This window comes from Bacillus rossius, chromosome 17, assembly GCF_032445375.1.
Source record: "Bacillus rossius redtenbacheri isolate Brsri chromosome 17, Brsri_v3, whole genome shotgun sequence".
Lineage (NCBI taxonomy): Eukaryota > Metazoa > Arthropoda > Insecta > Phasmatodea > Bacillidae > Bacillus > Bacillus rossius.
In genome coordinates this window covers 29,618,663-29,640,489 of record NC_086344.1, presented here as the reverse complement: position 1 = coordinate 29,640,489, position 21,827 = coordinate 29,618,663, and the positions used below count along the sequence as shown (strand labels likewise).

Sequence of the window (21,827 nt, the reverse complement as noted above, 5' to 3'; positions counted from 1 at the left end):
CTTACTTTGTAACAGACCAAATAAATTTCCCCAAAATGTACATCCCTCCGACTAACTCCTTTAAATTATTTACCTATTTCGCAATTCTCTGGAATATAGGGAAAAAATTCAGCTATGCCAAACCCATAGCTAGTCTCATTTTTATCTAAAAGAACCTTGCACACACCAGTTTATAGTCTTTTTTTCACAGTGTACCAACAGTCTGGAAAATGGTAGTCTAGACACTAGAGCATGATATTTTCCAAGATTTCAAATATTTTTCCAGAATTACCAGAATGTGGACACCCTATGAACATATTAAATCTGCATACTCACGCAACGAATAAATCTAAGCATTTTTTAATATTTGAGACTTTACCAGGAAATTTTGCAATGTTTTAATTGCATAAAGTTTTCTTACTTTAAAAAAAGGTGCTTTTGTGCATGGTTTTTTTTTTATAATTTTATTGATGTTGGTCATGTATAGGGCCCAATTGGTTAATCAATCACTTCTAAACGATTTGTATAACTTAGTAGTAGAATCATCGTAGTGGGCAAATGATGCAAAGCCTACCTTTACTCCAACATCAAGAGTAACTAATGTGAACGTAAGACACATCCACGATATCAGTCTACATAATGGTCTACAGGCTCTACTAACATGAGATGCTACATTCTAATTTTGCAAGGTAATCAACTGCAACATAAGAAAAGAGGCACAAGTACAGTCTTCAAAAAAATGAATTCACAAAATTATAAAATTTAGCATTTGTCACCGACAGTAAAAATTATCAAATAAAAATCCCTGAACTAATGACACTAAACAAATGGCCAATATGATCCGATTTTAATCAATACTTAAAAGCCCATATAATTTTAAAGGCAAGACAATATTTAAAATGTAAATTAAAACTACACATAATGTAGATGTACAAACGGCGCGTAACTTTTGATGCCTTCGACCCTGTAACTCGCCTGATGAATAAAGTAGAACTTAAAAGCCCAACTCCTGTGTGGGTGCCCAGCTGTCTACTGCCGGCGGGATTCTTCACGAGTCTCTGCAGAAGTAGTCGTAGTCGGCTTCCCGACTGCAAGGGCCTCTTGTAAATCTTTCTCAGTGCAACAGCCGACTACTTCTGCTCCTGGAAAAATTGTAACTGATGGTAAACGAAGGACCCTACTATGTCGCCATTCGCTAACAAGTGACATCCAATGATCATGAAAAATGTCTTGGTTTTTACTGCAGTGACAAGCAGACTTTTCGAAATGACTCATATCCACCAATTTGTACCAAGTCCTCATACGTATTCCGGAACTCAAAGAAGCATAGTAGTATTTTTGACGTGACAACGTCTCATAAATCGATGAACGCCGGCTGCACGCACGGAAAAGTGTCACGTTGCACACATTGTTCCATTATGCTGTGTTCCGTTACACTGTCTGCGAGTACAGTAATAATAGGTAATGTTACAATTGACTAAAAAATTATGGTGATTCATATGATTGATGATAGATATTTGATTACAGTTTATTTATATGAAAACTTGTTCATAATTATATTTAATCTTTAAATCTAAACGCCAGTTTTTAAAATTAAACTTTTTCGTCAACTGTTTATAAAGTGAAGTGAAACGTTAATGTGGTTTTCATTGCTTATTACAGCAACAATTTCGGCAATAAAGGTTAATTATTCTTGCATTTTAAAAATCTGATTACTAGTATAATTTGAAGTATTTATTCTTTTAATATTAAAATAAAAATGATTAATAAAGTATGTAATCATTTCATCAATGTTTTGTTATGAGGTCACGTTAAACTATCATCCGTAAACCGACTTTACAGACAACCAATTTTTTTTATGTAACAGTAAAACTTAAGTCTTACGTATCCTCTCTAAATACATACCAAACAAGACAGTACCAGTACTCGCTAGATTCTGCTCAGCAGACTCGTTACTGTCCCGGTATGCCAAGTCCGTAAGTCACTCATGTCATGTCTGAGATCTCTTCAGAAACAAGGTTAAACACCCACCACACTTGTAAAAGTGAACTATTCAAACACCTGCACGTGGATTTCACGAAACAAATCCATCTCCAAACCTCTGATTAGTGACGATAGTGACAATGACATACCATAACCAATCTTCGTAAGCGGCGTCCCAAGCAGCGTAACATCATGTGGCAGGTAACTGTCCGGAGCTTCGGCGAGGCAGTGGTCTTCCTCGAAGACACAAGTGAGGACATTCTCCTATGTCCAAAGGTAACGTCTCGCCCGGCAGTCTTCACCTCCAGTGCCGGTTGCGTTTCTGAAAGCCACGAGATTTTGAATGCAAGCTACCATTGCATAATAGTGTCTAAAAACATGCACAAAACACAAACAAACACACAATGGCAGTTCACAATTTAAAATTAGTTCAAAGTTTGGCAGCCTGGCGGGAAACGACAAAATATCTCCAACATAGTTCTCCAAAACCAATGCGGTCAGTAATATTATAATATTTAACTATAAAGCCTCATCTCACCTTCAACAATGGAGTCGCAAATATCACCCTTTCGATCACACACAAGATTATTTTCATTAGCAGGGTTTTTATTTTTTTTTTTATGTCATAACATCTTATAAATTTATGAACGCCAGCTGCACGCACAAAAAGGCATGACTCATTGTCACGTTCCGCCTGATCTGAGCTTGCAAGAACCGGACAACCACCGTGCGAGAAAATCTTCTATAATATCAAACAGGTTAAGGTGGTAGTTTTAAAAAAATTTGATTTATTTGTGCAATTTTGTCATTTCAAATTGACCAATTTCAGTTTATTTCTATAACTAATTGTTCATGATTATATTTAAACAAATTTGCGACTTTACAGACAAACCCCCTTTTTTTATATTGTCTAGCTGGTGGTTTACCCTCAAGGTTCGTGCATAGAACGCAGCATCACTCACTTTCTCCAACCCATGACCAGTACATTAAAACTGAGAAGGCCAGTAGGCACAACATCAATCCTTTCCCTACTAATATTATAAATGCAAAAGCGTGTGTCTGCCCTTTCACGCAGAAACGGACCAACATGATTTATGTGCATATGGAGTGACTATTTTATGTCTCGTTTGTTTCAGTTTGTCGTGAGCAGAGCCCGTGAAGGAGGGTGGACAGGGGCCTCAACAGAAAAAAAAAAAGGGAGATAAACTTTTATTCTTTAGATGTATTTTTTATTGTAAGGTTTATAAAATTGTACATTAATTAATGTGGTGAAGGGGTGGTAGGGGGTGTGGAGCTGACAAAATTATTTGCAGCAGACTGGTTTGGTTAGAAATCATGTGCATCACACCCATAGTGCTATTTTGATTTCAATATTATTGCACAACTTTTTTATTCTTTATGATATCACTTACATGCAAGATTTTTCTATGCTTATTCCCATAATGAAATATTGCACTAATAAAAAATTTAGACACAAGTGAACAGTTATTTAAATTACTAAACTCATATACCTATTACAAATACTTTCTTCAAATATAAAATAAAGTAAAAATTTACAAATAGTAAATTAAATTTTCTAAGAAATAAACCCGCAAATATTTATAAAGCAACATGTTTGTACGGTTTATGGAAATTTTTAGTCAGTTTTGTTACAGTGATGAATAGCTATACATGATTGTAGCTGAAAAGTTTACAATTCTTAAGCAAAGAACAGGCAACATCTATACGAAGTACTTTTGAAACTCATGTTCACAGCTACATTTCAAAATGTTCATAAGTCATGAACATTAAAGTGGCAATTCCTTTAAGTCTACCAATTAAATTGTTTTATATTCCAACCAGCAACTTGTCATTGGCAGTGTAAGCAAATAGGCTTAGTATCTAAAGCCATGTTGGTCAATTAGTTTTCTTAACATTACTACAGAAATGTTTTTTATATTTATCTTGATAGCTCATTTCCATTTTAACATTGTTGCAAAAATTGTCATCTAGTAGCAATAAAGAGTTAAGACAAATGTTCATAATATGTTTATTTTGGTAACCTTTGTCATTTTTCATCTCCCAAAAAAATCTTAATCCATCATGGTTTTTCTATTCAAAAAAATACTACATTCAATATCAAATTTTGTTAAAATATGCTGCATATAAGTCTATGGAATGCAGTTTCACTTTGCATTTATCACAATTGTTATTTTAAACAATTTACTATCTGGTTTAATGACTGCAAGTGAGTTAGGGATCAACTTACAAGCCAAAATAACTTAATACTTAAGAGACAATATTTTTTCAGTGTCCAATTTTGCAAAATGTATGTAATTACATCTACTTTTATTTAGAAAAGACATGTGAGTAAATGAACCTGTGTACTTTGTAAAGAAACAGTCTTTTTGAAGACCTTTTAGTATGTTTTATTTGATTGAACACTGAAGTAACTAAAATATTTTTTATTTTATTTTTTTATATCACGATTAAAGTATTAGGTAAATTATACATATACCATACATATGTGATATTTGATGAGATTCATCTCAGATTCCATACAAAACAGTTTACTATTAGTGTAAACACTATTTTCTTTTTTCAGCACGACACACAATGATTATTAGCAAGATTCTTCATGAACATACTCAAACCTACTTTGATTAAGATCATATTCTGTTATAATGCTTTTTAAGCATTTCAGGTGATTTCTTAGATTCGTTAAGGTGCGGACACAGGGATTGTTTTAGAAAGAGACACATTGCTTGAGAAAAGAAAAAAGACTCTTGACTTATTGCTATGTGCCCGTGACTGGCTTAACAGATACTTCTTCCATACTTTGGTTAACAAGTCGGTAGTGATGGAAGCAAATAGCCTCTTCGATTCTGGCAAATCACTTGGTAATGGCGAAACACAAGACACAATCTTCTACAAAGCCCTTAACAAAAAAAAAACAGCATGGCGTTACGTCAGATGAACGTGGACAACAGCAAAAAAAGGAGTTCTGTCGTCTCAACCATTAGGTACAACGGTCAGGGACTTCGACGTTCAACCACTCACGTACAAACAAAGCACATTTTGAACTAAAATTACAGATTCAGTCTTAGCAAATTGCAGAACACAAAATGCTTAGGAGTCGTTGCAAATGAGAAAACATCACAAACTCACAGTTGATACTATTAAAATTTATAACTGGGACATTCGTTTATGAACATACTGTATTTTCATGTGTCACACATTAAGGTGAAAGACAAGGAAATCTCAAAGATAGTGGATAATTTTTTTTTTTTTTTTGTTAACTGAGAAAGTTATTGGGCTTAAGTTGAAACGAAAGTTAGAGAGTTCTTGGCTGTCTTCATGTCTTGATGATACAAAATCATAGGGTGTAGCCAGCATTTATGTGAAAGGGGTGAAAAGGGAAAGGCATAGAAGCTATAAAAATAAAATAATTGATGTGGGGTGATTTTAAAACAGAATTGTAATTTATACCACTATTACTCTATGGTTGTATACAATATGTTGCACATTTTAATTTATAATATTTTTGTTATCTTTCACATAATGTAATGACTCAAAAAGTGTAATGTAATTGTATATTTTGTCTTTTCAACTACTATATTCTATATATATTTGTATCGTTGTATATATCCAATATGTATTATAATATGCAATTTAATGTATACATATATGAGATATGTATCATACCCTAGAAATGGGGTCAAACAATATAAAAATAAAAAAATTAATTTTTAATAAATGTGTTTTCTGGTGACCAAGGAAGAGTGGTACGAAATGCCCCCGTAACTACCCCCCCCCCCCTCCCTCCCCCGACACACACATAGAAAAGCGGTTGGTCCCGTGTTCTTCCCCCAGAAGAGTTTAACGAACGGTTTATTCTTACTCTATGTACTACTGCTGATGATGTGACCTAATACGTGTTCCCAAAGAATGCTACAATATAATTTTTCATATTCATTGGCTACAAGTTGAGTATTAGTCATTGTTACATTAATGAAAATATTTATGGCCCCTCCCACACTACGTCGTCGAACAAAATGATGATCAGGAAACACCTCCGCACCTTGTATCAGTGACACATGTGTTCCCTTTGATGCAGGGTTGGGAAAAACTAGGTTTAAACCTGGTTTTATTCAGTTTAAAACAGGTTTTTTTTTTACTGTATTGGGTAGTTATTTTTGTTCTCAGCTTGTTCAAATGAAAGCCGTTCAACATCCCGCTTTCCGCCACTCATGTAGTCAGGGATTTCCAACGAAATAGAAACTTCTATACTTTTACCTACAATTTACTAATTTAATTTTAGAGGAGTATTTAACTGGGTATAATCTACATCTTATTCAGATGATAAGAACTTCATTAGTATAAAATTATTCGTTCCCATGAATCACAAGAAACACGAATGAGCAAACTAATGTTTTTTAGAGCGGAATTAGACCATTCACTAAAATTTATTATAGTACTAGCTGCCCGACCCGGCTTCGCACGGCTATACTAATGGAAAAAAATTAAGCCACATCACCCATTTACAGTAATGGTAAATAATAAAAAAATCAGTGAAAATTTATTACAATGCTGAATAATGTACCGGAGAGAAAATGAATAGCACCGATGGTTTCCCGACTCGTGCACGCAACGTACAACTGATGTACCCGTACTTCGCTACGGCAGTCTACAGGCAGATCACGCTTGCGCCGCTCATTATACTTGCCCCTCCTTGTGGGTACGCCACTGCCGCGCGATGCCCGTTGCCATGGAGACGCAGAAGGCATGAACAATGCAAAATCCTGTTGCCTTGTTTTAACCACCCATGGGATCTAATTTTCGGAAAATGTCATCCTGCGTAACATAAGGAACATTACTGTGAAGTTTCAAGTCTGTAAAATATAAATACTTGAAAAAAAAGGGTAATTTTTGATATTTAGATAACAGCTAAATTTCAACGGTAATGAGGACTGCACTAACAATGAAATAGTCGTTGTCATAGAGACGAATGAAGCATCAACAAAGCAACAGCCGTTGCCATGGTGATTTCCTACCAAAAAATGGAAATTTTGATATATTACCCCCCCCCCCCCCCTCCCCCCTCCGAAACTCCCCTTGGGATCGGATTTCCGTTCTTAGTGAGCGTCTACATCACAAAATGAATAATTATGCTAAATTTCAAGTCAATTGGGTTTATAGTTTTAGAGATCTCGTGATGAGTGAGTCAGTGAGTGGTATTTCGCTTTTATAAATCGCAATAAATTAAAATTAAGACTATAATTTGAGATTTAAACTATCCTATCTCTCACGTTGGATCGAACATGTTGTGCGAATTTTATTATAATCGGTTAAGTGGTTTAGGAGTCCATTGAGGACAAACATTGTGACACGAGATTTATATATATTAAGATTCTATTTAAAAATACCCTTTTTTTTATAACCATTGTGATTTAAATCGGCCAACCCTGCTTTGACACCTGTCCGATTCTATCATTTATTTTTTGAGAAGTGTGGACGTGGCTTAATGCAGACACAATGATCTGATACAACAGTGTGTCAGCTACACTGTGCACACCATCTGACACTCACTACTTGACACGTCCGGTGTTTCTCTGAACAAAGTTTTACAATTCACATCTCCAAAGTCAAATTTATTTGAGTATAGTAGGATTTTACATAGCAAATTGCTAACTTTATTTTAATATTTTACTCTAATTGGACACATTACTTCCGGGGATAATTGTTATTGTATCCAGTTGAGTTTATATCACAGCGTTATAATTCATTTCTTCAAAATAAAAATAAAATAATAAAAAAATTGGTAGCTTTGCAATTTCAAATCACAAACATACTCAACAAAATTGTTCCTCAAAGCATTATTTGCCTAAATATTTTCATAATAAAATATATCATGAATTACAAAACATCCATTTCCTTCATTTTAATTAATAATACAACTCTTTATGCAATAAGGAACAATTACAAATCTCTTTCAGTCTTTCCCACTAGCATTGGCCATTCATCTCTTACGATTTTTTCAGTAAACAGAAGTTCATTAATTGTTTAGAATGAGTACTTTACATTGCATGCTATTGTATTTATTCTAAGAGGAATATAACCGTTCATGCGTAGCCAATCTAGTATTATAGATGCATCTGTCAAGTAAAAATGTTTTGTCATTCACTTATATAATTTATTCATAATATAACATAAACATAATTTATCAGAATTTAAATATGCAATCATATTCATACTTTTTTAATCATCTTTAAATATTGAAGGTGGTTTTGATAATAAGGTACTGGTTTGGTTGAAAACCTTTTTACAGAGTTTATTTTGTGTAGGGGAATATCCCATATGCCCAGACTCCTCGGTTAAGGCTCATATCCAAATATTAGGGCTCTAAAAATAAATTAAACAACTCAGGGCCCTGCAAAGTATACGACTGCCACTGGCTTGTACAGGCCGTGCCAAAAGTCATGAATGGGTTTTAACTGTGAACAATTTTTTTTTTTATTAATCATTAGTTTCAATTTATTTTTTCACAGGCTTGAATCCAAGGATTGGAGATTGATTACACCTTATGTGTGGAATACAATTCCTGATAATCAATGGAAGCTAATCATAAGTGAAAAGGTTATTCACAGTCATAACCCCTTCATGACTTGTGTATGCTGATTGACTTAAGACTATGCACAGCTAAACCGATGAACCTATAAATTTGAAATTTGGAGGGATTTTCAGAAATTCCATTTCTAAAGGGGCGGTAAAATTTGTATGAATCAAAATATCACTGACTCACTCATCACCATCAGTCATCACTAATTCTCTGAAACTGTAAAACTTACAGAGTTGAAATTTTGGCATATATTTAAAAAAAAAATTTTAAAAAAAACTTTTCAAAATCAGCTCCCAAGGTGCCAAGGGGGTTTCAGGAACATTAAATATTTTTAAAAAATCAGTTTTTTCAAGTGTCTCTCCCAAAGACTTGCAATTTAGAAGTGATGTTCCTTATAGTAAAAAGCCATCAACTGAGAACGAGTTATTTCTGAAAATCAGTTCCCCAAGGGTATTTCAGCTAGTGAAGTATAATTTCCGTGCCTAATGCGTAAACCAAAGACATCAAAGAAATTTCTTTACAGTCAGATAAATGTTCTCTTAACGTGGCATTCTGGTTAGTAGCGAATAAGCACTAACTTGTTGGGATACAACCTCAACCAAAATCGCAGTCCGTATTCTAAAACATGTTAGGTAACGAAAAATCAACCATTTTAATACGCAGTGTATTATCGTGAAAAATTAATGGTTGTAGTTTCAATTTTCTCAAGTATTTTTAAGGTTGTAATTATTTGTTTTTATGTAATTGTATTCCAGGATAGTTTCACCATCATAAAGTTTCATTTGTCACACCAACACACTTTGTATGTACCCCGATGAACACGAAAATGACTATATACAAGAGATAATGGCGCCAGATGAGATTCAGCCATTTGGATGAAATAAAACAAAACAAAAAAAAATTGAGCTCTTTGCATGCGCGGAATTTGTGTAACAGAACTAAAGGTGTAAAAGAGGAAAAAGTGTACCCGTATGTATTAGTTATTATAACAATTAGTACTCGTTACTATCGTATCCAGTGGCGAGGCGTGAGGTTTACACGAGGGGAAGCAATAACTCCGTTCACACCAAAACATGATGTGGTTGGGGGGGGGGGGGTCTGGGGGCCCTCCGCCGGGAAAATATGGATTTCAAGGTACAAAATTGTGCTATTTAAGTAGTTTTCTTAACTGAACATTGACTATTCCACAGGTAGAAAAATTGACATTTTTTTTTAATACATTATTTTTGAAAAATAATGATTGACTTACATTATTCTGATAGTAAAATACCTACTCTACATTACTTATATACTAAGTGGGAGTGGAGTATCATCGTACGCCCACAAATCCCCCACGCACTGCCAGCCAACAGCCCGCGGGAGAGATGCGCGCGCCCCGAGAGACGACCGCCGACTGAAACGCGACATCGCCACCTGCCTTGCCGAACTGTGGCGGACATAGCCGAAGCAGTCGGCGGAAAAATTCCACAGTCTGCTTCGGCCATGTTCGCTCCAGTTCGGCAAGAAAGCGTTACCTTCGTAGCTTCTACCGCGTATTTTTCCAGCCAATCCCCTCCCTGAACCTTTGTACCATGCCACCCCCCCCTCCCGTAAGGAAACTACTGCGGCAGCCTTCCTGCTGAAAGCGGTCCTGCCAGCGCTTCTAAACCTAGCAACGCTTCTAAAACAGCATGTTTTTGTGTCAACGAGTTCTTTTTTTATAGCGCACAGTATTGGGTCCCAAGAAGATAGTGTAAAAAATACATACACCTAACTGCACGAGCCAAAGTAAAATACTATTCTGAATAAAATATTTATTTAAAAAATACAATGTCTGGAAACTGCCTGGGCAAGCACTGCTTGCCTTGCTTGCCCTGACGAGACGCCACTGATCGTATCGTTATGTTACTCGTTACTTATGATACCTCATAACATGCTATGTTATGTTAGAGTAACGATTTGAGTCGTTTTGCGTACGAGTACACAGTATGACGTCGAGGCGTCGCAACATTCGTAATTTGTAGGAAAACATACTTATACATTACGTACCAAAACTGCGTAAGGTGCATTTTTTTCTTCACTTTTCCGTATTTTCAACCAGACTTGTGTTCAAGTCATTCTAAATTTAATTGGATTTAATAGGTTAAGTGTAGAACTACAAGTGAACTGTTCCATACTACGAAAAATGTGAGTTATGAAATGCATTTGTGTGTAACGTTTCGTTACTCGGTACTAGATGGCGCAACCGTTACTCAGTACCGAATACATACGGTTTGCCGCAGCTCTAGTCCTTTCGTGCACTTGGAATACGGTGAGGATAGTGTATGTAACGTGTTCAGCAGTTGAACTCTAGTTTCTGTGTCTTGGAATTCCGGCACTTTAGTGCCTGATTCTCGGTACAAGAGCGCACCACGAGTACCTCACTGGGCTGTCCTGTAGTCGGCAGCTCGACTGGGCCTTTGTTCACGGCGACCACGCTGTCCGGAGACCGTCAGAGACCCGTGCGGAACAAGTCGGTCCATCTTTCAGCGACCGCTGGCAGGAAAACTACGAAAAACATACAAACAACTGAAGTCTGACGCGGACAAAACCCACGCACAGGGCATGCACACAGGGTGTCTACAAGGTAGAGGTGGGTCGAAAAGTATCAACCTGATACTTTGGAACTGATACGCGCCTGTATCAGGAACGGCAAACAAGTACACTTGAAAAGTATCAGAGACTTTAGTATCAGTTCAGAATTCACCTGGAACCCACGGCCAATGAGCGCAGTACCCGATCGCAGATGACGGTCACTTGGGCGGAGCTTGTGAAAGGGGAGGGAGCAGGAACGACGAATAAGGGATAAAGAAGGGAAATAATGTAGGGGAGGAAGCGCAGGGGAAGGCGTTGAAGCCTTGAAGGAGAGGCGCAAAGCGATATTGTTACAACTTACAAGTCGTTTTGTTTATTGTCCTAGTTCAAAGTACGCTCAGTGCGCAGTGCGTGCACCGTCTCGTTCAATAATAAAACTAATGAAATTTTAATATTAAAAAGTACATTAATACAAGATATAAATATTATATCTGTGCACCTAACAGCTATGAAAATGCAAATAAATTCTCAGTTGACACTAATAACAGATGTAATCAACATATGGACTTTCTTTTTTCGAAAACAATTAGTAACTAGTGTTTTTATACATTAAAATTTCACGATTTTATCAAAAATAAAAAAAAAAAAACAGATAGGTACATTAGTGAGCATACTATATCAATGTTTACGTTTCAAATGTTTCTTCAGATTAGTCGATGATGATTTATAACTCAGTTTTTGTTTACACAAATTACAATTAGCAAACTCATTATTTTCCGTGAAAAAATTCCACACAAATGAAGTCTTTTTCGTGCACTTATCCATTCCTTATTTCACTATAAAGATACTAACTACAAAGCATGACAGCCCGCAACATGGTGATACACGGCCAGGACGAACTGCAGTGAATGTTGAACTAATTGATACTGGTTGTATCAGGCGGGCATGAGAGTATCAGAGGTAGAGAATTACCAGGCGTGATAAATAATGTATCAGATTCTCCTTCCGGTCGCACGGTCTGCGTACGCGGAGCTTTGTTGCCTCCTGGGAGCGTCTGATACAGAAGTATCAGATACTTGTAACATGGTACAATGCTGTATCAGTATGAGGTTGGAACAGATACCGAAAATTGCTGTAACAACCCACCTCTACTACACGGAAAAAAATATTTTGTACCAACTTAAGAAAAAAGTAGTACTAAATTATAATTTAATTTAGGGAGTTATTATGACATTGCAACGCTCTAAAAATTAATTAATTGAAAATAAACAGTAACTAAAATAACACATGCAAATAAAAAAAATAAAATTTTAAACACACCATTTTATCACCAGCATGCATTTGGAGTTGCTGTTACCTAAAAACTATGATTCCCCATGTATTAATCTTGCACTTGACCTACTACATGTGATTAAATTTAATGTCTAGAATTTGCAAAAATAAAAAAAATAAATAAAAAAAATTATGCATTAAAATTACATTTACTAAATATTATATTTACACATTTTCCGAGTTCCCCCTCACAAAATAAACCAAAGGAAATATTCATTCATTTTTTTTCTAGCAGAGCTTGCTATCTTAAGAGGCCGTGTCAGTAAATTTTTATTTCCAATATTCTGGTCTAGAAGTTCTCTCTTTTAACAGTGAGATTTAGTGGCTTATTCAACCGAAGTAACTGTAACCGCAGCGCGTGATAAAGCTACTATACCGCCAGATTACTCGACGAAAAATGTATCTGGTTCCTCGACAATCTGAGAGGATGACAATCTGACCGGCGGCTCACTAGGAAATTGCGGATGCTGGGATTCAGAATCAAGAAATCTCACATTTACAACTGTAGTATGAGTCGTATCTAAAAATTTTAATACTTTAAATGTATCGGAATACAATTAATCTTCAAACATGTGGTAATTATTCTTTATCTGGATGTAATATTCCGTGAAAAATAATGGTAGTTGACATTAAAAAGTATACGAAATTCATAGTGTAACGTTTTAAAAGGATAATAACATAAATTCTTATGCTTAGATATTGCATATGCATTACACACAATCTAAATACAATCTCACTTAAGTCAGACTACCTAATTTTTTTACAATGCACCATCATACAGTTTAACAGAGGTAGGAGAACCTCTTATCGATGTTGTTTCAAAGAATCTAAATTTACAAATATTACTATTTATCTTATTATGATATGTATCTTTATGAATAAGAATTCACAAAAAAAAATGAATTGATTACATTACACTTTAACATTACAAAAGACTAAAACACTAACAAAACTTAGTTTTATATATTGCTGTAGCATATTAGAAGACGAAATAACTCACTAGACTAACATTAAGAGGGCTGTATCACAAATTTACTTTACAGAGGAGAAAATATCTTTTAAAGATATTTCATTACCTCATTGATTACATAATACTGCCGTTGATGTGATCGTAGATATTAAGTATTGAAAAATTAGATTTCATTATGTTTATGTAAATATTTAGAAAACGTTATTGCTTATAGATGCTCATTATTTAAATAATAAAGAATCTTTTACTTTTATGTACTGGACAAACAAAATACTTATAAGTTAATAAGCTTAGTTGAATAACATCTTCAATTTGTATTGAATTCAATGTACAAATTGAAAATCATGTACAATGAATGCAACTGATTGAATTCAATAAATATTTGATCTTGTGAAACGGCCATAATGGTGATGTAGATAATTATAGATACTCACATGCATTTTGAGAGTCCTTATAAAGCCTATTACAATTCTATAAGTATACATTAAAATGATTTTAAAATAGACATGTGTAATATAATTAAAACTTGTTTAAATAAGATCATAACAAAAAAAAAATGAAAATCCTTCAACAGTAAGTTATGTTTTATAAGATTTTAACAAAACACACATACCATAAGAGAATATTAATCATGCCACATAATTCAACACAAAATATTCATTCCAATAGGCGCTACGTAAAAATAACTTATATTTTTATGCTGATAACTTTGCATTGTTTTATATATATCATTATTTCTAACTTTTAATATTCTCCACACATTAACTGAAATTAAGTATTTTCAGAGCCTTAGCAAATGTTGGTCTGTACCACATACAGTTCGTACGATATCTCTACGTGAAACACATACAGTTCATTATTTGTAATTTTAATTATATTTCCATGAACATAATGAAATTAGTATAGGGCCTAGGTTGTTCACTGTTGAGTACTTCTGAAGTATTTTCATTGTGAGTTAACATACATACCAAATGCCATTCTTCCAGTAAAGTTACAAAGAAGACAACAAGATAATATATGTATAATATATATAATATGTATAATATATATAATATGTATGTAGTACCATATTTTAAACCCCTATTAAATGAATAATAACTCAATCTCTTTTCTGGACTATTAAGTAATAGTTTTTGATTACTGTTATTTGTAACTTAAATAAAATGACAACTAACAAATTAGTAAAATATATAATTACGTGCGATATAGTGACAGTTTTACTTGGACGGCAAACGAATATAATAAAATGTCTATGACAATGTTAACTTTACTCATTATTATGGAAAGAAACAAAATGGGCAGATAAGCATATTCTACGCTGACATTTAAAAATGCTCAATTCAAAATGAACATTTCTTCCCGATGACAAACAAAAAAGTTGTATGGTCGCGAATAATACATTCGTATGGCGTCACATCAGCGGAATATTCCCTTGGCATAAATGTGTGAAGTCTGTGACACAAAAACAAATGAACGAACAGCTTTTTTTTTATCGGATGTGCAATCGGAGACCCTTGGGGTGGTTGAAGAGTGTCAGGTCGGTCGCCAGACCAGATAGTGAAAGCTCAGGGGCTTAGGATAGAAAAGGCCTATCTCCAAATTATTAAGTATAAATGTTGTCATGAAATAGTTAAAGACTTGATTACAACCAGGTTTTTAAACCCATCATGATCATGAAGACACTGATCGGAAGGTAATGTACAATACATTTCAATGGCCTTTTCAGTTTTTGCTAAATAATTATAAATATAAGCAAAATTCCACTGTATCTGGACAAATCAAAATATTGATTATATTTTTTTCATCACAGAAATAATATATGATATGATAACTAAATTTGAAAAAAGCGGTTATGTTAAATGTATTGTATACTTTCAGTAGGCAAAATTTCTGGCCCCTACCTCTTATAGACTTTGAGAAAAACTGCCTTTTAAAATAACATTGATATAGATAGGAGCGCAAATTTGTGACACGGCCTCTTAATCAGTTCTTCTGAAACAGTAAAATCTACAGCTGATGTGTTATTTCAATTTTTCTTTTACCAAAAGAAGTGCATTTACCAGTGATGTTTGTAGTTTTTTTTCTAACTTTTTTTTTGTTCAATGTTACTGCTGAAAATATTCTTTCAGTTGCTGCGGATGAAAGGCAGGCATAGCATGGCTTTAATCAACACTTTTTAAGAAGGGAACATTTGGTCTACCGCAGTTTTCATTCCAAAAACTGTTTTCTAAAAATCCATAAATTCTTCTTCAGTGCTTCTACAGTCTTTAATAAACGCAATTCCCTATCCAGGTTTTTGTAATTTTTTTCTTCAATAACATTAGGAAAATGTTTGGCAAGTGGCATTATACCGTGATTGTCGTCTTATTTGCTTGCACTTTTCTGGACTCAGCATTGCTAAACTTTTTAGAACAGTCATTAAAATTTATTCGTTTTAAAACTTGGAAGCAAAATTTTACACAGAAGGCCAAACATTTAACTTTCAATTCCACTCTTGCTCCTGCATAAACTTTGCTTATATCAGCTGGATTTATTTTTCCAATTGGATTATTAAAAACATATTGAGGTTTCATGTAATATTTCATTATCATTTTCATTTTTTCTTCCACTGATGAAATCATAATATGAAGACAATATTCAGTACCTTGGAAATTTAAATTAATTACTGTCGGCAGAATAAAAGCCTGGAACAAAAAAATATGCCTTACAGGGTTTTGTAGTTCTGTCAAAATGGATTTCGCTATTTCAAATCTGTTAAAGATACAATCAAACGTTTGTGAGTTGGTAGCACTAGTAAGTTTTGTTTTTTTTTTATGTGAGAAGAGGGACGATAATAAGATGTATCAAAGGAAGTAGAAATACACGTTTCTGTGATATTAAGTCTTTTAATATGTAATTCGCGCCCTAAAAGATTAATAACATTTAATAAAATCCATCTTGGGCACTTTACTGAAACAAATTGGTATTACTGTAACATTATTATATTAAAGGAGAAAGTACTAGATCTGAGAGTAAATGTACTAAACCAATAAAAAACTCATAAAAGTACTAGATCTAGTACGAAAGTACTAATTGAGGACACCCTGCATGCACGCTGTAAAAAAAAAACCTTTGTAAAATTACACATTCTGTGTGTGTCTACATTTTTTTTCTTTTTCATGTTATTTAGAACACACAAGGGTTTGGGAATTTTCGCACTTTCCTTGGTGCAAAACTACTGCTACTAACATTGTGTGATTATAGGTTCATATAGTTTTATTACACCCACAATGTCCAAGCAGGTAGTAATTAAAATAAGTTATGTTGTGATAATGCAGCTACGGGTTATGTGTAATTTTACGTAAACAATATACATTTCATAAAACCCCAAGTGAAATATTTTTGGAAGTTATGTAAATTTGTTAGACGGTGCAGTACAATTTAAATGACGTTCGTGGTAAATTGATGCAACTCAAGAGTAACAAAATACACCTACAGTTACGGCATGTTTACCTAAACACAGCAATTTTTGATTTTACACTAAATGTAGTTATGTGGCCGCAGAGTAGGTGTAATTTAACACCTACACATGTTGGTGTACTTTTACAAGTATAATATTAAAAAATGCACTTGCACTGTTAGTGTATTTTTAATATTATGTAAGTAAAAATACACCCACACGTTGATGCCGATTTCCGTCTGTCCCCCGGTGGTCGTCGATGTGTGTTGGGGCTGTTCTCACCCTGTAGCAATGTAGCTGCTTCTCCCAGTCTGCACCTCCAGGCGGTCAGCTGCCTGCACTTGCTCCTCTGGCGTCAGCAGCCTGCTCCGCGTGGGTGGAGTCACTAGAGCTGTAGCAAACCGTATGTATTCGTTACTGAGTAACGGGTGCGGCATCTAGTAACGAGTAACGAAACGTTACACACGAATGCATTTCGTTACTCGCATCTTTCGTATGTTTCACGCATGCGCGCGCGTATTCGTTACAAAGAAAGATGTTTGTTTATTAATAAAAGTATAATTTGGAAATTCGTCGTCCAAGTTTTTTACTGTTTATTAAAGGTATTGTGTGTGTAGACAAAGTTTTAGATTCGAACAGAAACAACGTAAGAAAGTATTTTTTACAAATTATAAATATGTATGTTTTTGTTTTTTATAATCGCGTATTTTCACGTTTTATGTTCTTATCTTAAAATATATATTATAATAAAGCCGCTTTAATGAGAGTTAATTGTTTCTTGGTTAACAAAAGCTGTTAATTATCAAATATTTTTAATTGTTTATATTCGATTTATTTTTATTTACGCGACGTCATACTGTACACGTACGAAATACGACTCGATTCGATGCCGTTACATAACATAGCATGTGCCATGTCATGCGGTATCAGAAGTAACGAGTAACGATACGAAAGTAACGAGTACTAATTGTTATAGTAACGAATACATACGGGTACACATTTTTTCGTTACTTTTACACCTCTAGGAGTCACACATCACTTAGAAACACGCAACATAGAACCATCACAACATTGAACCATCACAACATAGAACCATCACAACATAGAATGTCATAACTTAGAACAATCACAACATAGAATGTCATAACTTAGAACCATCACAACATAGAACCGTCACAAGTTAGAACCATAATAAGTTAGAACCATTACAACATAGAACCGTCACAACTTAGAACCGTCACAGCTTAGAACCATTACAACTTAGAACCATCACAACATAGAAATGTCATAACTTAGAACCATCACAACTTATAATCACGCAGCTCAGAAACACACAACATACAACTATCAACTTAGAATCTTCTACCTTGTGTTTCCAAGTTGTGACAGCAACCCGGCGTGGGTGCAGGGCCTAGCGGTCGTCAGGGCTGCTCCGGTTGTCGGTCAGCCCTCTCACTTCCCTCCCTCCACTGTCGCCCGCACCGTGTAAACAGACGACAGTCACTTGTCTGCACACACACTGCACTCGCTAACTCCCGGTACACGGGAAACCCTCTCACAGACGAGAGAGCCAAACGTCCGATAGTGCATCTTCGGAGTTTTTTTTTTTTTTTTTTTTGTTCATTGTAACAGGTTAGGTTAGCTACATTATAAATAGGTACTTTAAAACATTGTGTACGGTTGATTTGGTTAGGATAGCTACATTAAAGATACTGTGAAATCATGTAAACGGTTTCCTAGCCCTGGATAGCTACATATTAAAAAGTTATTTGCTAAGCAACCGCATAAAATGATTTTACAGTATTTTTAATGTAGCTATACTTACATAATATAACCAACCATCCACAATGTTTTAAGGTATTTATAATGTAGCTAACCTATCCTAATCGACCGCAAAATTTAACACACCGGTTTATTCAATGAGATAGAACGGAAAAATAAAAGCGAGCATGAACTTTGGGGAACTTCGGGTGTGGCTCTCTCGTCTGTGAAATGAAGGCCTCCCCAACACGTAGGTGTAAAATCTACGGAGACACGGCTGCCACATGCATTTAGTGTAAAATTTACAAAAACATACCGAGCGACGTCCAGTACACACAAAAAAAAATCTACTCTCGACTCTATGGTCACGCTCCGATACACGGCTACAGGCCCATTTCACTGACGTACAAGTTTGTAACCAACAAGTAAAATTACTAGTGCTTGAAAATAATACCCAGTCACAAGCGTTTCACACAAGCAACAACTGTAAAGTTGTAATGACGAATAATTTTTCGTAAGTTAAAATTATTTGTGGGCTACTAAAAAAAAATAACCTCGTTACATGCGACACTCGTTCACTATCAATTTCCACCGACCTACAAAATGTAAAGTGGGCATATTAATAATTTTAATAATGACTCTCTGAAAAATAATTGAGGTCTAGTTCTTCACCTACAGAGTTGAAATAATTTTAAGTAGAATTGCAAACAAGGACAAGAACTAAACAATAATAACCGTTAACAAGTATGTACATAAATGAAAACCGATCATGTTGCCAAATCTTGTTAGTTACAATTTCGGCTAAATAACTTGTGTTACTCGAAAATAAAAATTTCAAGTGTAGTAACGACACACACAAGAATGAAAAATTAAATATTAGGAATGAGTAACTTTTGGAAAATTTTTGTTATAACTCCAGTTCGTAAGAACTTTTCATTATTACTACCTCACATTCTTGTCTGCCTGCAATCGATTTTAAACTAACTTCCCGATGAACTTTGAACTGGATTACGATGTTCACACAAGACTAAAAATCTGAATTATTATTATTTAATCAACATTTTTGATACACCGTGGTTTTTAAAACGAACTAAAAAAAAAAAAAGTATTCAATAATAAATTTCTCCAAACCACTTGCAGTCCTGAAAATTTGAGATTGTGAAATTTAATACCAATGATAAACATTAAATAGTATTAGAAGCAGCTGTCTTTGAGTAAACTCAAACAGCAGTTCACATCATTTACAGTGCAATAAAAGTGTTAAGTGACTTACCGTGAACTATTCATGCATCAATGATATACATACTGCACAAGCGTCTGTATATTCCTCGTTTTAAATGCAACAAGTATTTTCAGAAGTATGAAGATTTCACAATCACAAATTTTCACCACAATCTGTCTGGGGTTAGGGGTTAGATGCCATAAATTTTTAGACATTTTTAGACAGTTTTAAAAACGTGATATTTATGTTATTTAAATACATAAAATGTTTACGATTGTTAAGTAAAAAGACTTTTTTACCTTCGTGACACGGGCTGCGATGATAGACCGTCAACAACCACTTCTCTCTCAGCGAACTGCTCCGACGACACTACTGACTTCCTGTCTCTCTCGCACAGTTGCACGGAATGCGCGGCAAGACACAACCAACCAGCGCAACCTACACTAGGCGAAACGCCAGCAGGGGTTACATTACACAAGCGGCGCGCGACCAACCAAACCGAATTAGAAGACTAATAAGTTTTATGAAACAGGGGGGCCTATTTCATAAACACAGTAATAATATTAGTTCCTAAATAGCAGTGAAATAAAAAGTAGCTAGTAGTGCAAAAAATTCTGTTTCATAAACAACGTTCATGCTCTACTAAAAGAGAGCACTACTTTGGCCTGTTACATAAACACACTAATAATATTAGCTCCTACATAGCAGTGAAATAAAAAGTAGCTAGTAGTGCAAAAAATTCTGTTTCATAAACAACGTTCATGCTCTACTAAAAGAGAGCACTACTTTGGCCTGTTACATAAACACACTAATAATATTAGCTCCTACATAGCAGTGAAATAAAAAGCAGCTAGTAGAGTAATAAATTCTGTTTCATAAACAACGTTCATGCTCTACTGAAAGAAAGTACCTACTACTTTTATTATTTTAGTAGTCAGCTGATGATGATGTTTTTTTGTTTATGTTTATGTTATATGTGATTACTGTTACATCCACAAATCCTCATCCTGTCTTACTACCGAACGACGCGATTACAACGCACAACCGAGACACAGTTTATACGAAATAAATATAAGTGAAATGTCTAAGAGGGATCTGAAAAATAGGAAGTGCGAAAATTTTCTCAGGAAAATAAGGAAAGGTCTCCAACCCAATTCCATTCTGTCACACAAAGAACTGTTCGGAACACACGAGCATCACTGACACTTCCAGGCCAATTTGCACAAACATAATAGAACTGCAGATCTGGTCCAGCTACTATCATTACATTAATAGAATGGGTACCATGTCTATCTACATAAGCTTGTTCGTCTAATGAAGGGGCATCTATTTTAATTAGTGTTCCATCCAATGCACCACAAATTCGTGGCATTCCTGCTATTTCACTGAACATTTGTACAACGTCATCAACATTTTCTGGCCAGCAGACTGTATTTACTAGAAGAGAGTCATTCACAGCAGTGACTACTTTGTTAACCACCCTACTGACAGTAGATTTTGAAACATTATGCATGTCTGCAACACAGTGGTATTTCACACCACTGCCAAGCCAGTGCAGTGCTATTTGGAGTTGTTTAGCTGAAAGTGCCTGGTTTCTTGCTGTTGGATGGGATAACATAGCCTCAATGCTTGTCAACATATAATTAAAAACACCACGTGTTAATCTAAAACGTTCATTGTACTTATATGTTTCCTCTAACAACCTATAGCTTTTCCTTTCTTGAAAATATCTAGGACGTCTTACTATAACATCATCTTCACTTTCACTAGAATCTGAGGATTCCATTATTTAACAAACTTTTGTAACCCACAAACTTGAGTCTACCAATAGTTTTAACTTATAAAACAATTTATCATGGAGTCAACACTGATAAATTTCAGTGCTATTAAACAGTCCTAATTATAAGTGTCTGAAGTTTATGAAACAATCTTGGTTTTCAACTCCTAATATTACTCGTTATTAGGAGTCCTACACTACTAGCTTTATGAA

General features: G+C 34.8%; 2 long non-coding RNA genes across 5 annotated transcripts in view; one reads left to right on the top strand and one right to left on the bottom strand.

Moving 5' to 3' along the window:
• The window catches only part of LOC134540636 (uncharacterized), a 37,700-nt gene extending 32,127 nt beyond the window's left edge, over positions 1-5,573 (top strand). Inside the window, exon 5 of one of the 2 annotated variants that reach the window (XR_010076473.1) lies at positions 3,099-5,573. This is a non-coding gene — a long non-coding RNA (uncharacterized LOC134540636). The remainder of the gene's footprint in view (positions 1-3,098) is intronic. The other variant, XR_010076471.1, reaches the window with a different exon arrangement.
• LOC134540637 (uncharacterized) lies at positions 1-20,220 on the bottom strand. Of its 3 annotated transcripts, none has more exons than XR_010076477.1 (6): positions 20,137-20,220; positions 18,221-18,323; positions 17,074-17,817; positions 10,959-11,086; positions 2,112-2,284; positions 1-1,121 (listed from the first exon to the last, which is right to left on the bottom strand). It is a non-coding gene; the product is annotated as an uncharacterized LOC134540637 (long non-coding RNA). The 3 variants fall into 3 exon arrangements; XR_010076475.1 differs by having other exon boundaries at positions 17,074-17,245; XR_010076476.1 differs by having other exon boundaries at positions 17,137-17,245.
• Between the last annotated feature and the right edge of the window lie 1,607 nt (positions 20,221-21,827).